Here is a 15,192-nt window from a genome sequence, read left to right as displayed (position 1 = left end):
ACCGACTAAGCCACCCAGGCGCTCTTGATGCTCACTTCTTACTGCTCACAGTCGAAAGCCAGGGCTTCCTGGGGAATCGGTCTGGGTGGAGCGGGTCTGTAAACTTACATGCTGGTCTCCAGCTGGATGTAGACCATGCTTGTAAAGAACTGTTTTATTTACATAGTCATTGATTCGTTTTGGTAATATTTATTAAGTACCCATGTGGATAGTTATTGACCTAAGTACTAAGGTTGAGACCATTAACAAAGCCAGACACACTTCATACTTTTGTTGCCCTTATAGGCCAGTGTTAATTAGAAATCAATGTTTCTTCCAAACCATCTTAGTTATTTTTTGCTCCTATTGAAATGTGCATATGCAATAGACTTGACTTTAGCACTTCTGTTGCAGAACCCCAGAGGTAGAAATAAAGAACACAAAGTATAAGGAACTCATTGAAGTTAGAGAGTTGATTATCAGAATAAGAAATATAAAATACAGGGAAACTTGGCCAAACTTCTTAACATTAAATTGTCACGATGAGGACATTTTAACTTGTAAAATATATTTATATTCATACTCAAGATATTGTCCATAGCAATTTATTCACACATTGTTGTTTGAGGCTGATGCCGTAACAAGTGATAGTAACATTTTGGTGAATTATTGTTCCAACTGTAATTGGTTTGGACAAGAAATCACATCTTCACTTCCAAACAAAATCATGAAGAGCTGAAAGAAGTGTTGCCCTAGGAAGAATTAGCAAATCCAGTGACTCAGAAATGTAGATTGTCATAGAAAGTCGGGAATAAAAAACTTCTTATTTATTGTAAGGCCTTCATCTCTCAGATTCACATTCTTGTGACACCTATGAAAAAGTAATTCTGATATGAAATAATAGTCTAGAAACCATATACATATAAAAGAATTTTCACTAATAGGGAAATTATTCATCTTCTTTTCTCCAATTAAATATACCTTGCCATTTTCTTTTCTTCATATCTGTCCCCTAAAATGTTTATGAATCCACTCATTAGACTGGATAGGTAAGCAATCCCTTCAAGAGTTAACATCATAATATTCCCCATACCCTAAAGTCAGGAATCCAGCTCTTTATACTTCATGAAATTAAAAGCCAACTTGAGGTGGCTCAGTAGGTTAAGCATCCAACTTTGGCTCAAGTCATGATCTCACTGTTAGTGGGTTTGAGCCTGGCATCAGGCTCTGCACTGACAGAGCGGAGCCTGATTGGGATTCTCTCTCTCTCTCCCTCTCTCTCTCTTTCTCTGTCTCTCCCCCCACTTCAAAATAAACAAACAACAACAACCACAAAAGCCAACTTGAACTTATAAATCCCTTATGTAGGTTTTCCACCTTTAACAGTGTATTGCTTTGGTAAGCAAATGCAGGAGTACTATGCTTTTTATTGACCTAGATATTTCAATCTCACATTCCTGAGATTTACTTGTAATGTATGAAACAACAAAATACTATGAAGAGGAAAACTAATTAGCCTGATGTTGAACTACTTGGTTAACTGGGTTTTTTTCTTAGCATATGTACATATATGTATAGAGTTGTATATATACATATATGTATATATGTGTGTGTATGTATAACCTTATCTTCCCTTAGGTTCTTTTGCTTAAATTACTAATACTAATACTAGAGTTACTGATTAGCACTAGGTATTAACTGTCCCATTCTACACTGCAGAGTAGGACAAATGGAAAAAATTCATTTTCCTTTTAGGGTGCCCCCTTCTGGCTAAATGTGGAAGCAATTTCATAAGAAATAGAATCCTTGAGGAAGTGATTTCCAATGTCTTTATTTAATACTATTATTCTAGGGAATGAAGGCAGAGAAATAAGCAGATCTTATCATCAACTGTGGTTGAATACATATCATGATCACCTATGACTATTTCCGTTTTAGTTTTTGTCTACATTATGGTTAACAATTGTTTTTGTTTGGTCAATAAATGAACCCCCTTCCTTTTGGGGAGGAGGTGTAATCCATCATTGAATGAGTCTGATTAGAAGGCAGGGCCCACCTTGCATCATGGAATCTTGAAATGTCAGTTATCCCTTTTTCCTATTCCGTAATGTGAGCACATCACCTTAGCTTCATCTAAGGATGTGTCTGTGAGGGACTGGGAACTGGAAGCAAATGTGTAAAGAGGAGTGCCCATTTAGAATTCATCTGACCAATAGCAGTGGCATTCCAAATCCAGTCTGGTCAGCTTTGCAGCCACTTCAGAAATGGTGTCAGTGCTAGACTTTCCAGAACACTGATGCTAGTTCTAGCCTCCTAACTCCCCCAGCTGTCCTTGGTTCTTCTGACCCTGGATCTACCACTATTTCCAAAAATTTTGTCATCATCTTATTTTTTCCTTTCACCTATATAATCAGCATAGCCTTTACTTTTGAGAATGGAGATTGCATGGCACAGATTTCTGGAGGTCCTCAGTTCATGGTGAAGAACAGTCTTATTACACTGGCATTGCTATGGTGTCCAGAGGCATAGAGAGAACTGACTGAAACTTGGTTTTACTTTTCATTTCATCCTTAGTGCCTGCCATAGTGCCTGATCCATATTAGGTGCTCAAAAAATATTATTAAACGCTTGAACTCAACCCAAAAAAATGGTCCATAAAGGGAAAAAGTTAAGACTAATGTTATTAAGAAGGGAAGTATACCAAGTCCAGATCCCATTAAGCTCCACCAGAGGGGTGAGAAAAGAACCTAGGAATTAAAAGAGAGATTTCCCTGGCAATGCTGGAAACACATTTGTATGAAATTTCAACTCGTGTCAACTTTCACCTCCTTAGGTTACCAGTCATGGTCAGCAGTCTGGTGTCTATCATTGGGCACCAAGGGCTCTATAATGTGGCTTGTAAACCCCTCTTCTGTCTCCTGTATACCGAGTTTGTTTGTTTTTTTTTAAGAAGAGGAATGTTAGCATTATAGAAAGATCACTTAACACTGTGCAGTGGATGATATGGATGTGGAATAAACACTACGAGGAATTTGCCTTTTATTCTAATTAATCTAATTCTAATTTGCTTCACATATGCATAAGGTCTTCACCCTGCAAGGGAAGAATGGTGTAAGACATTCTAAATTCTCTTTCCCTTTCTCTTCCTAACTTTCAAAGTTACTGCCATTTAACTTCTACTTGTATGTTTGGTACAGAATCCATCCTGGCCCCAAACACAGGTAGGAGACACTCTTAGATTTTGTTCTGACTACAGTATCCATCCAGGATTTCCTGCCTTATTCTCTTGTTACTGAGCATTTTCAGGTAATATATGTCTTAACCCTGAACGCTGGTCACCTGCTGATTTGATTTCTCTACACCTGCTACCTTCATAGTTGGTAATATGTATATGACCATGAGCCCAAATTCTAAAGTCAAACTGTGTTTAAATCCCAGTTCTGCCATGTTCTGGCTGTGTAGAAGCTGAATTTCCTCATTAGCTTAAACAACAACAACAACAATGAATGTTTAAATGGAGATAATAACAATACCTATTTTCTGAGTTACTGGGAAAATCCATTAAGATCAGGCATGACAAGTGCTTAGTTCATAGTCACTATTCAGTCAATGTGGATTTAACTGAGCTGGTTTGTGACTCAATTGTGACTCAGTGAAGTCTAGTCTTTTATTTATTTATGTATTTATTTATTTATTTTTAGAGATTGAGAGAGTATGAGCTGGAGAGAGGGACAGAGGCAGGGAGAGAGAATCTCCACACTCAGCACAGAGCCTGACACAGCCCAACACAGGTCTCAACCTGGGCCGAAATCAAGAATTAGACACTCAACCAACTGAGCCATCCAGGTGCCCCTAGTATTTTTTTTATATTAGTGTCCATTTCCCAACCCAATCCCCTAAATGCATTATTTGTCCCCTAATGTCTTATCTCATTGTGTCACTTATTGAAAGCTAAATTTAATCCTTTTAGGAAGGAGGCCAGAAGGGAAATAAACTTTAAAAATAATATAGTGTAACATAAAATAAGATAAAAATACATAATACCTGCATGCCCTTACCTCTGCCAACTGGTTCCTGCCTCATGTTTGTTTGAATGACACCCCAGGCCTTTCACTGGCTCTATGCTCATAGCACTTGTGCCACACTTTCACTTTTATCACACCTACAAGCTGTGTAAGAAACTTGCCTAACAGCCTGAGTCCCACATTGGAACCTGACTTTGAAGCCATGTGAACTTGATCTATCCCTGGGGAAGCCCCATTTGGTCTGGTCATTTATTCCTACCTTCATCTTCACTCAGCCCTGCTGGAGAGTTCTGAACTCCTGATCCCAGCCTCCCACAATATGCTTCATCTCACCACTGCTAGAGTCTAATTTTGACAGGTAAGGCAAATTTGGCATTTTATGGATATTAGTTCTTGAGAGCAAAAGTGAAAAAATCTCCTTCCCTCCAATTTTCTTCTCCAGTTTTACACTCTATACATGCATGAGTTTCTCCTTAAAACTTTTCATGAGGTTTCACAGGTACTTCCTTCCTACTTCTCTGAGATTTGGTTGAATAATCTATGTTTAAATTTAATTGTATTACTATTTAGCTCTACTTTTTTGAGCACTTCTAGATCCTCCTCCTGCTTCTTACTTCCACTTTCATCAGTGCTCCTAAGAATGAATCCCTAATGGTGGAATCTCAGACAGTTTAACAAGTTAGAAATACATCCATTTGGAATCATCTGTGAACTGCACACTCCACCAAGGCATAACATTAGCATTGGATAAAGTACTAATGCAAGAAGTATAAATTTCAGAGTATGTACAGCACATGTCCAGGATGACAGAGGTTTAGAGGATCTTTCAACACAGATGAGGTCTAAATAGGAATCTATATGAGTAGTCAAGTTGAATCACTTATATTTAAATTAAAAATTGGAAGGAAGTCAATGAGAATGCAGCATTCAATTTATAGATGAACAAATAGACAAATTGATTAAGAACAGACAGTCAAACAGTCTTGTTTTGTGTTTACTGATTCCACCACTTTGCTACATTCTATGACCTTGGGCAAATTAACTGCTCTAACCTCATGTTCCTTATTTATAAAATGGAAATAGCTATAATATATACCTTATAGGTAGTTATGAGTATTGAATAAGACAATTCATGGTATCACACATAAAAATATTCAGTAAGCTACTGCTGTTTTGTTGTGGCTGTTGCTGATTGGAAGGTTTGGTAAGGAAAATTTATAATCAAACAAGAGTTGAGGTGAAGAATATGTTTGCACGTATAGGAGGATTAGGAGGAACTTAACAGAGGAGAAGAAGGGGGGAAATAGTGGGGGAGAGGGAGAGAGGCAAACCATGAGAGACTCTTGAATGCTGAGAACAAACTGAGGACTGATGGGTGTGTGTGGGGGGGGGGAGATGGGCATGGAGGAGGGCACTCGTGGGGATGAGCACTGGGTGTTAAATGGAAACCAACTTGACAATAAACTATTTGTGGGGGAAAAAAATGATAAAAAAAAAAAGAGTTGAGGTGAAGACCCAGGCTTTTTCTGTTGCTCAGGTTGCTTTGAAGTGTCTCCAGTCACTTCTTACGGATTTCTAGTACTCAAGATAAGCCTTATTTTATTGAAATGGGTTAAGATGGAAAGATCTACAAGATACATTGGAAAATGAAGGAAAAAAAGTGAGGTATGTGTGGGATGCCTGGGTGGCTCAGTCGGTTAAGCATCTGACTTTGGCTCAGGTCATGATCTCACGGTTCGTGGGTTTGAGCCCCACATCAGGCTGTGTGCTGACAGCTAGCTCAGAGCCTGGAGCCTGCTTCAGATTCTGTGTCTCCCTCTCTCTCTGACCCTCCCCTGCTCACACTCTCTCAGAAATAAATAAAAAACATTTAAAAACATGTTTAAAAAAAAGTGAGGTATGCATAGTATGAACTGATTCAAGTTTTAAAAGGATATAATTAAGTGCATAAATATGTACATATATACACATACATATATATATGTTATGTATATACATTCACATATGTATGTTTTCATCCTACATGTATATAAAAATGGTGCTTAGTAAGAGTTCCAGTATCTCTTCACATTTTTCAACTAAAGCCCAAAGCTAAGGATTAAGAGGCATTAAGTCCCTGTCCTTTCCATTCTAAAAGAAAACTGTCAAAAAAGACTAAGAGGGGCACCTGGGTGGCTCAGTTGATTAAGAATCTGACTTGATTTTAGCTCAAGTCCTGATCTCACAGTTTGTGAGTTCTAGCTCCATGTTGGGCTCTGCACTGGCAATGTGGAACCTGCTTGACATTCTCTCTCTCTCTCTCCAACCCCCAAAATAAACAAACTTAAAAAAAAAAAAGACTAGTTTGGTAGCTCTTTCCAGGTTTGTGAAAAGTGGCTCAACTGGTCCTGCTGCTACCCTGACAGCACTCTGCTTTGGGGCCTAGATCAGAAACCTGGGGAAGGGAAAGGAGAGAGTACTTTCACACCCTTTGCTGAGAGGGACACTAAGGGAATCCCTTATAATGGTTAGTAGTGCCTGGAAGGAGACTGGCATCACATGACTAGGATGATGTCCCTTTCTGCATGGCCAAGTATGGAAATCAGCCAGAAAGAGAAGTAGAGACACATGGCAGGGCACAGAGAGTGAGGTGGGGTGGAGAGACAAGAGAGGAGAGACCTGGAGCCCGAGACAGGGTGTTCTAAGGATGTGTGAGTATTGTGTGTGTCAAGTGGACTCCCAGAAGGTACCTATGCTTGAACAGGTAGGCCCAACAGACAGAGAATTAAAGTCCTAGCCAGCATGGTAAACCCTCCTAATCTTTTTCCTTACCTCCAACAGTAGAGTATCTAGAGGTTAGATAGGAGGGGGAAAGGTGTATGGGAGGCAGATAAGCCACTTGTCTCTATTCTAGATACTAGAGTGGGAGGAGTGGAGAAGAGTGGCCAGTCCTGTTCACTGCTGATCCCCAGAAGCACAGAGCAAGCCTGTGCTAGGGAGAGAATAGGTACAATGTACATTGAGTCTGTGATTAATATTTATTTTTATTATTGAGAGGGGGGCTGAGAGAGAGGGAAAGAGAGAGTGTGAGTGGGGGAGGGGCAGAGAAAGAGAATCCCAAGCAGGTTCCACACTGTCAGAACAGAGTCTGATGTGTAGCTCAATCTCACACATGTGAGATCATGACCTGAGCCAAAATCCAGAGAAAATGGGGATCTTCATGAAATAATGGATATGGGAAACGATTGTAAAAAAGCCACATTAAGTGAGGGGCACCTGTGTGCTTAGTTGGTTAAGCATCCAACTTTTTTTTTTTTTTAATGTTTATTTCTTTTGAGAGAGAGAGTGCACATTTGCAGGAGAGGGGCAGATAGAGAAGCAGAGAGAGAATCCCAAGCAGGCTCTGTCAGTGCAGAGCCTGATGCAGGGCTTGATCTCAAGAACAGTGAGATCATGACCTGAGCTGAAATCAAGATGCTTAACCAACTCAGCCACCTAGGTGCCCTGTGTTCTCTTGAGATCTCAGCTCAGGTCCTGATTTCAGGGTTGTGAGTTCAAGCCCTGTATTGGGCTCCATGCTGGGCGTGGAGTCTACTTAAAAACAAAACAAAACAAAACAAAACAAAAACTGTATGAGGTGAAAAGCTGATGGAACCTTGGATGGATCAGGCTGATAACATCACAAAAAGTGAGCCAACTAGACATTATGTTTCCCAAGATGTCATGCAATAGTAATTATGCCATACTATTTATGCAATCTTTTTGCTAAATATTGATTTGACCTCTAGATATATCAGTTTACAGAAATACAGGAACAGAAAAATAGGTTAAATTCAGTCCACAACTTCCTGTATCTCTCCCCACCCCTACATGCTTACATATCACTCCTTTCCCGCCTTAACCTCTTTAAAAACTTCCCTGGCCTTTGTTCTGACAGCCAGCATGAAGGACCCTTTTCTTTGTGCTGTCTTCCTTATGCTTGACTATAAGCTGCAATAAAAGCCTTGCCTGCAAATTCCCATATGGCTCTAGTCAGTTCCTATTGCTTTGAGAGCCCAAGGACCCAAGTCAGTAATGTTACCAAGAATGATGTAGAAATTATAATAAAAGAATGACCATAAACTAGCATAACAGAGAAAGGATCTATGGAACAATTGGACTCATTAGTTCTAGGTAAGACGTCACCTGATATAGGACTAACAACATCAAAACACCTCTGGCTGAAATTAATTTGTGAATAAAGAAAAAATTACATAACCACCCAGGCAGAGTAAGTGAGGCTCTACAGTGCTGCATTTCAATTCAGTTCTGATACTGTTGGGTTAGCGTCAGACCTCACAGCTTTAAAAGCACAGTCCCCAGAAAGAATTCCCTTACTTCAGATGTTAACTGCAAGTTCAGAGGTCTCCAGACCACACAAACCTCTGACCAACTGGCTATAACATCAGGGGTCCCACAACCCCCTCATGTTCCTTAATTCCCTAGACCTCACAGAACTTAAAAGAGTGCTATACTTAGGATTACAGTTTTATTATGAAGGTTATAGATCAGGACCAGCCAAATGAAAAGAAGCATAAAATAGAGTCTGGGAGAGTCCCAAATGTAGAGCTTTCATGTCCTTTCTCTGTGATATCAGGGAATGTCACTCTCCCAGCCCATTGGAAATGTTCACCAACTAGGAAACATCACCATTTTTATTGGGATTTCATTATTTAGGCATGACTCACTGAATCATTAGGCATTTGACTAAAGTCAATCTCTAGTCCTCCTTTAAAGGGGGGTTCAGCTAGCTTCAAAGCTCCAATCCTATGATCACATGGTTGACCTTTCTGGTGACTAGACCCTTCATCCTGAGTCACCTTGCTAGCATAAACTCAGGTGGCATTTAAGGGGTTCATGAATAGCAAAGGCACTCCTATTACTCAGGAATTCTATGGATTTAGAGTCTCCAAGGATTTATGAAACAGGGACAAAGGTTAGTCAAGTTTTCTATTATACAATAGGCACATTCCAGGAGAACAGAATTTGGTTGACTAGTCAAGTTTTCTATTATACAACAGGTACATTCCAGGAGAACAGAATTTGGTTGACCTTGGGCTTCTCCAAAGTAACATTCAATGCCAAATAACAGTGGAACAAAGTCTACAGTTTTCTGAAGGAAAGAAAATTTAACACAAGAAACTCTTACCCAGTCAAGTTATTCTCATTATAAAGTCAGTAGATAGACATTATCAACTAAGCAAGAGGAAGCAGTCATTATAAGCCCTTGTGGGGGAAAAAAATCCAGTAGGTGTTAAATTCAGCTAACAAAGAAAAATATTAATGAATACAATGAAAGAGAAGCTATGAGTAAAGGACTATTAGTAAGCACTGAATCCACTTAGACATTAAATCAGGGTTTCTCCGCCATAGCACATAGTTTTGAGGTTGGATAATTCTTTGTTGTAGAGGCTGTCTTTAGCATTGTTTTTGGAGTTTTTTAATTTGAAAAAAAGTTTTAATGTTTGTTTGTCTTTGAGAGACACACACAGAGTGTGTGTAGAGGAGGGGCAAAGAGAGAGGGAGATACAGAATCTGAACCAGGCTCCTGGCTCTGTGCTGACAGCTCAGAGCCCCATGTGGGGCCCAAACCCATGAGTTTCAAGCATATGTATTTGTAATTGTTTGTTGAAGCATTTTTTATCATGGCTGCCTTATAAAATCTTTGTCAGAGACTTCTAACATCTTTGTCATCTTGGTGTTGGCATCTATTGATTGTCTTTTTAAATTCAGTTTAAGATCTTCCTGGCTCTTGGTACGGTGAGTGATTTTCATTTGAAACCTGGACATTTTTATATTATGCAACCACATCCTAGATCTCATTTAAACCTTCTGTTTTAGCTGGCTTTGTTTCACATTGTTCTGGCAGGGGAAGTGGGAGAGTACCCCCTCATGGATCATGACCTGAGCCAAAGTCAGACATTTAACTGACTGAGCCACCCAGGTGTGGCTGGTGACTTAGGCATGGTGACTACGGACTTATTCCTGATTAGGTGGAATGCTTCTAACATTTCACCATTAAATGTTTCTAATATTTCAATATCAAAATAATTTGTTGATATACATTATTTATCACATTAAAGAAATTCCCTTCCATTTGAATTTTACTTTTGAGGGCAATGGAGGTTGTCCTGAATAAATACTAAAATTTATACCTTTTATATATGCACTGAAATGCATGTTGGTTTTTCTCCTTTTACCTTTTCCTAGAATAAACTCAAACTAGTCATAATGAATTTTTGGTTTTTGTACATTGCTAATTTCAGTTTATTAAAAATTTATTTTTGACCTTTTGCTTATGTTCATGGTTTTTCAGTTTGCCTGTGATTTTCTTTTTAGCAGTGTTCTTGTCTGGTTTTGCTATCAATGCTATTCTAATCTCAAAAAATGAGATGGGAGGTCTTCTACTCTGGGAAGAGGAAATAGAGTTTTCCCTTTTCTCCTGCTAAGTGCAACTAAAATCCATGGACATTACATATAAAACAAACATGCAAAGACTCTGGAAGGTATAGAGAGGAAAGCAGACTGGTTATAGACTTTAGGACCTAAGGAATAACCCAGTGGTCAGTTCCCTGGGTTTTCTTTTTTGCCTCATATATTGTAGCCTGGGGAGATGAAAAAGCCAGAAACTTGGAAACACCAATGGTACCAACAATAAAAATCCCAGAAAAAGCCTGCTGTCTTTTACCAAAGGACCATGCAAAGAACAGCCTAGCAAGACAAAAAAGCTTCTTAATACTATGTGCTCTACTCTAGCCAAATACCACAGAAAAAAATCATGGCTCCACATACCCTTACCTATGCCAACAAAGGTAGAGTGAGAAGCCTAGACTTCTACTCTCACATGTCTGTAACAAGGTGTCCCAATACCCTCTACTGGGGTAGTATCAGAAAATGCCAAGTAGGGAGCAGGCCAGTGTCAATAGAGACCCCATGAGGAGTTGGAACTCCTATCCCCACCCAGCACTACTCCCAATCCCAGTTTAACTGGCGACTTAGTGGAGAACTTAGACTTCTGTATTCATCTGGCATTAATGAGGTGGTACTTTCCCACTTCTCCTGCCAGAACAATGTGAAACAATGCCAGCTAAAACAGAAGGTTTCAATGAGATCTAGGATGTGATTGCGTAATATAAAAATGTCCAGGTTTCAAATGAAAATCACTCACCGTACCAAGAACCAGGAAGATCTCAAACTGAATTTAGAAAGACAATCAATAGACGCCAACACCAAGATGATAAAGATGTTAGAAGTCTCTGACAAAGATTTTATTTTATTTTATTTNGGTATCTCAGGGTGGTTTTGATTTGTATTTCCCTGATGAGGAGGGATGCTGAGCATCGTTTCATGTGTCTGACAAAGATTTTATAAGGCAGCCATGATAAAAATGCTTCAACAAGCAATTACAAATACATATGTGTGAAACACCAAAGCCTCAGCAAAGAAATAGATGATATCAAGGAGAACCAAATAGAAATTTTAAAATTAAAAATATACAATAAAAATATAATAAGAGAAAAACCTAATTGGATAGGCTCAGTGGCAGATTGAGAGGAAGAAGAGAAAATAATTAGTTAACTGGAAGGTAGAACAATAAAAATTACCCAATATTAACAACAGAGAGAAACCAGGCTGACCAAAACAACAAAAAACAGAGCTTCAGAGACTTGTGGGGTTATCACAAAGGATCTAACAATGTGTCATAAGACTCCCAAAAGGGGGGAGAGAGAGAGAGAGACAGAAAGAGAGAGAGCGAGAGAGCATGCAGGACTAGAAAATTACTCCAAAAAATGATGGAAAACTTCCTAAATTTGGCAAGAGGTATATAGAATTCATCTATAAATATAAATACATATTATTTCAGGGAAGCAAGGCTGGTTCATGATTAAAAATCAATCAGTGTTAATTCACTTTATTGATAGGCTAATGAAGAAAAATCACATGATCATATTAACTGAGACAGAAAAGGTATTTGCCAAAATTCTTTTTTAATATAATCATTTGATAATTTATTATATATATTTTAAAAACTCACATGAAGAGAATATTTTTGNGCACTCCTGTATCCCTTGGGTAAATTCCTAGCAGTGCTATTGCTGGGTCATAGGGGAGTTCTATTGTTAATTTTTTGAGGAACCTCCACACTGTTTTCCAGAGGGGCTGCACCAGTTTACATTCCCACCAACAGTGTAGGAGGGTGCCCGTTTCTCCACATCCTTGCCAGCATCTAGAGTCCTCTGATTTGCTCATTTTAGCCACTCTGACCAGCATGTAACTCTTAATTTTAATCTAAGGGAAGGGTTTTCCAGGCAGTGGAAATTGTAAATTCAAAGATCCCAAAGCTGGAACATGTGTGGTATGTTCAAGCTGCAGCAGATTAAGAGAAGGCGAGGTGGGTGGCGGGTCAGAGAGGACCCTGCGACAGATCATGCAGTTCCTTGTGGTCCATGGAAGGACCTGAGATTTTACCTGGAGTGAACCAGGTAAGCACTGAAGGATTTGAGCAGAGGAATGACCTGATAGTGTTTATGTCTAGTCATGACCAGTTCAACAGATAAACACAGCAACTGGTTCCCTAAGACCTAGAGCAACCCAAACCCTCCCCTTAACGTCTTTCTTTTCCATTTCAAGCCCCCTCTAGGTCTTCTTACATCCTTTTTTCTTTCCTCCTTGTGAGAGAAAACTTACTCTATTCCTTCACGGGACCCACTGCCCAGCGACTCCATAGACACTTTTCTTCCTGTGAATAAATTACTTTCCCAGCTCCCCAGCGGAAGCTTACAGTGTATATAAATCATTAAATATAAAAGGGAGGGTGGCAGAAGATGGTGTAAACTTTCAGTGTAAACTTGGCCTGGATCTCCTGCTCCTCCCTCCAGAATGTCTCCACCAATCCAGGAAAGGCCCTCTGGGTATGTCTTGCTTCTTCCAATTGCTACTTCCCCCTCTTCTTTTGGCTACTACCAGGACTAAAGCAGAGGGGAGAGTTCAAGTTTCAGGGCTGCTCTTCTGGGAAAGGTCTGCCATCATCTCCACCTGTGTTGGAACCTGTCACTTTAGTGAGTACCACATTATCTGTCTTCTACGTAAGGTCTCTGGGCTGGCACATGGCACTTTTGAGCAAGGGTAACAAACAAGCAAACAAAACCAACAAATCAAAAGTGCTCTCATGGAAGTCTTGGGCAGCCAAAGTATTTCTATCAGAATGTCTCAGCTGTTGTGTAATTCTATCTAGTGAGTAGCCAGGAATATGTACACACAAAAGGCTATAGTCATGGCAGATAAGTTTTTCATTTTAAGTCTTTTGGTACTATGTAATTTTTTTTTTAACTATGTGCATGTGTTAACTTGGTAAAATGTTTTGGAAAAAAAAATTTAGGGGCTCCTGGGTGGCTTAGTCGGTTAAGCGTCCGACTTTCGCTTAGGTCATGGTCTCGCGGTTCGTGGGTTCGAGCCCCGCGTCGGGCTCTGTGCTGACTGCCAGCTCAGAGCCTGGAGCCTGTTTCAGTCTGTGACTCCCTCTCTCTCTGACCCTCCCCTGCTCATGCTGTCTCTCTCTCTCTCCTAGAAATAAATAAAAATATTAAAAAAAAAATTTAATTGAGTTCAAGTACCAGCTGAGTTTTTCACTGTGCTGTCTACTTACCTCTCCACCCTGCTCAGTGGCAGATAGGAATCCATCTTCTCTATCATCCAGAAAGTATGCATACTACCTCTAGGGAAACTTCATGGAATTTGTATATGAAAATCTAAGGAAATAATCCAGGGCAGCCACTTTTCTCCATTAAGTGGCCAAGGGCAGCTCCAAAATTCCTGTATAGAAGGTTAAGGTTAGGGCTAGGGAGAATAGAAAGGGCTTCACCTTGCTTTGAGGCTATATATGCTAAGCCACTGTTATTACTTGAATTACTCAGTGGGAGAGATAGTTTTGGAAATATAGCGAGGCTAAAACCTTTTCTGCACCGCTGTTTACATAGATGTAGAGCTTGCATTTTAGATAAGACCTTAAATACTTTGAACGCCCAACTGACCAGGAGTGGTACTTTCTTTCTTAGAGGAGTTTTCTGTGGCTCAGTATAAACATTTGGACTCCTATCTCAGCTCTCTCACCTACAAAGAATATTGGAAACTTGGAAAATAGACGTTATAAAATGCTAAGATCACTGAAAAGAACTTTGCTGGGGGGAAGGCAATCTTACGACTTTGATGAGGAGGATGCTGATATGTTCTTTTTGGTAGAACAGAATGGAGAAGGGTGGGATAAAACTGAGCAACTGTGAGACGGGGGTGTGCAGGGGAAAGATTTTTCAGTGTGTAATTTTTATGTTTTTTGCATACTTTGAAGACATGATCTAAAAAATTACAAATAAAGAGAAAAGTTACAACACCGAAAGCTTAGTGTTTTTAATTCCTACTTAATGTGGGGCTTGAACTCACTAACCGTGAGATCATAACCTGAGCTGAAGTTGGAAGCTTAACCAACTGAGCCACCCAGGTGCCCCTCATATCAACCACTTCTGAGCTATTATCAATATAGATCAGCACTGTCCACAAGAAATGTTCTGCAGTGATAGAAATGTTTCATGTCTGCATTTATGTATCTGAAGTAGCCAAGAGCCACATGTGGCTATTTTAGCACTCAAAATTCAGCTACTCTAAGAACTTATTTTTAAATAGTATTTAAATTAATTTAAATTTAAATAGCCACATGTGAACAGTGCAGGTAGTCATATAAATCTCGTTAAGCAATAAAGGCACTGCTCAGGTCTACTATAATCCTGAGCTATTGAAATAAACTGTATACAAAAGTTCTCCCTTCTGAGTCATTTATTCATTCAACAAATAAGCAAATACTATGAGCCAAACGTGATGATATCTCCCAGAGATAGTACCATGAACATAACAGACAAAATGCCTACCCTCACAGAACTTACATTCCAGCACCAAAGATTAGCAAACTGTAGCCATGAGTTAAATCCCACCCTCTACCTATTTTTATACAGGCTGCAAACTAAGAATGGTTTTTACATTTTCATTTTTTTTTTTTTACTATTTTTTATCTATTTCTAGGAGAGAGAGAGAGAGAGACAGCGTGAGCAGGGGAGGGTCAGAGAGAGAGGGAGACACAGACTCCAAAACAGGCTCCAGGCTCCGAGCTGGCAGCCAGCAC

At 39.5% G+C, this 15,192-nt stretch overlaps 1 protein-coding gene across 1 annotated transcript in view; it reads right to left on the bottom strand.

Moving 5' to 3' along the window:
• Window positions 1–578: 578 nt before the first annotated feature.
• The window catches only part of ERI2 (ERI1 exoribonuclease family member 2), a 51,787-nt gene continuing 37,173 nt past the window's right edge, over window positions 579–15,192 (bottom strand). Inside the window, exon 11 of the transcript XR_013334238.1 lies at window positions 579–850. The gene's annotated coding sequence lies outside the window, so the exon portion shown is untranslated. The remainder of the gene's footprint in view (window positions 851–15,192) is intronic.

The sequence above is a fragment of the Crocuta crocuta genome, unplaced genomic scaffold, assembly GCF_008692635.1.
Source record: "Crocuta crocuta isolate KB4526 unplaced genomic scaffold, BGI_CrCroc_1.0 scaffold73, whole genome shotgun sequence".
Taxonomy (NCBI): Eukaryota; Metazoa; Chordata; class Mammalia; order Carnivora; family Hyaenidae; genus Crocuta; species Crocuta crocuta.
Note: the sequence above shows the minus strand (reverse complement) of the source record. Positions and strands in the feature narration are given on the sequence as shown.